This window comes from Squalius cephalus (assembly GCF_949319135.1).
Source record: "Squalius cephalus genome assembly, chromosome: 22".
NCBI classification, from domain to species: Eukaryota; Metazoa; Chordata; class Actinopteri; order Cypriniformes; family Leuciscidae; genus Squalius; species Squalius cephalus.
In genome coordinates this window covers 15,771,333-15,773,871 of record NC_137143.1, presented here as the reverse complement: position 1 = coordinate 15,773,871, position 2,539 = coordinate 15,771,333, and positions in this window count along the sequence as shown.

Sequence of the window (2,539 nt, the reverse complement as noted above, 5' to 3'; positions counted from 1 at the left end):
ACCATGAGGCTGTTTATCATACAATGTCTTTCTCAGTGATCCTTTCTAAAGAGTATCGAGCTGAATTCAATGGAGCAGTGGATGCGGAAACGTGTGTGTCTGCTGCACATGTTGAGCTATTTTGGCTTCCTGAGCTAAGCATAAAAGGCAGCTTGGGAATGCTGACCTCTGACCTCCATTCAGACTATAAAGCCTTTCTGAAATATTGACCACAATTACAATTACAATTACAATTACATAAAACTAAAACTGTAACTAAAACCATTACATTTTGATTTACAACTTGATTTACTAAAATAACAAAACTAAAATAAAAATTAATAAAACTATATACTATAAACACTAAAATGACTAAAATTTTAACTGAAATAAAAATGGAAAACATAAAAATAAAAACTTTCAAAAAGATTTAAAATATAAAAACTATAATAGTATCTCAATGATACTAAAGATACTGCCAGCCACAAACCAGAGAGAATAAAAGTGTGTGTGTGTGTGTGTGTGTGTGTGTGTGTGTGTGTGTGTGTGTGTGTGTGTGTGTGTGTGTGTGTGTGTGTGTGTGTGTGTGTGTGTCTGTTCTCGCTTATACTAGTACTTAAAGGTACATATTAGTATACTTTAAAAGTACATATTAGTACCTTTTGCTTTTGTACCTTACTGCCCCAGTGACAGCGCTGTACCTTTTCTCTAACAGTGCTGTTTTCTTTGAACTCGTTTCATATTTGATGCTGTTTGTTATTGAACGGAACTGAATCAACACTGAACTGACCTCAGCTGAACTATGAACAATGACAAATAGTATTTTTAGTGCTGCTTTATAGCAGAATTAGACTCTGTTTGAATCATTAGCGCCCGAGCACCAATGGTTCGTTTATTGAATCATTATGTTCCTGTTTATCCCTGTAAAGCTGCTTTGAAACAATAATTTGTTTCACTGTAAGTATTAAAGTGTTATTTAAACAAAGGGGACTTGACTTGACTTCTTTACTCTGTTCTAAGAGCATTGTTTTTAACTGTCCAGTTCAGAATCGTCATGAATAGATCAGTAGTATTGATCAGTAGTAATGAAAGCAGCCCTCTGAGCTCTTTGTTTCCACGTCTTTGTTCCTGGTTATAAGCAGAAGTGGTTTTCAAATCCTAAGCACTTTACATTAATCCAGCATGTAAACTTCCTACTTTTTTGACCAATTGATTTTGACTTCTTCTATTATTGTTACAGCTGTCATGATTTTAGCACAAAGGAGTGTCCCAGCCACACCCCTCTCCCTCCTCCACCCCTTTCTTGCATTTCACTCCCCCTCCTTTTCCTCTAAACTGTGTTTTGCACATTGGTAAACAGTCATTTGAATCACTCACTCCACAGCAATTAAATCATTGCCAAATGCATCACTCTTCAAAGCCAACACCAGATTTTTTTATTTGAAGCGTGACAAATTTGTTGAGTTAGAGTTATTTAGAACTGCACGAGTGTTCATTGTCTCTATATATTCCAAAAATACAAATATTATGTAAAATCTATTGTTAATTCAAGACTGTTTGGTCTTTCAGGAGATCTTTAATGGGGGCATACAATATTGTTGATTCCTAACTCTAATAAACTAACAAAATGGAGATACATGTATATAATACATATATATAGGCTATATATAATATTAATAAAAAGTGTTGATTTAACTTTTAGGGACTGTGTGTAACCTATGAAATTGGTTGAAGCCTGAGAAGTGTAGAACAAAAGCTCTTTAAATTCATTGGATAAGTGTATTAAAGAGGTGATTAGACAAACAGGTCATCATATTGCATTGTCTGAGAATAACATGAGTCATGACGCAGCACCCTGTCATAATGTTAAGGTGTGGCCGTTGTCGCTAATGTGCTTGGGAATATGCCCTACAGGTAGAAGATCTCACTGCTTTTGAGAAGCTCAGAAGTTTATGACAGATTATGAAAGCAGACAAATACTTATCAAAGATAACAGATCAGAAACGACAGAGACAAATACGCCTTCCAGCCATAGCTTCCAGCCATAACTATATATATATATATATATATATATATATATATATATATAGGCCTATATATATATTAGCTTCAATCACTATATATATATATATATATATATATATATATATATATATGGGTAGGCCTATACATGAAACGCAGTCAAATTGTATTTTACTTTTATTGCAGCCTTTATTGCAATTAATAATTTTTATTAGCATTACATACATCCTTTCCCATGCTTTTACTGAGTGTAGCTACTGATACTTTGAAAATATTTTATGTAAAATAAAAAAATAGTACCGAAACCAATCAAATACTTTGAAGTTGTGCATGGTTTAAACCTCATATGTGATGCATTTTAATTATATTTCTAATGATGAGCGACTAAAACAATCAGATTTCGAGTGAAAGTGTTGGAAAGTGTCCCGTGAGTGTTGGTAAGAGTGCGGAGGTGTGGGTTTGGGTGTGGTGCGGGACTCGTATAGTATCGGGGGCGGAGCTCTGGAGGAGACTTTGCCCTCTCTCCCCAACGCACATT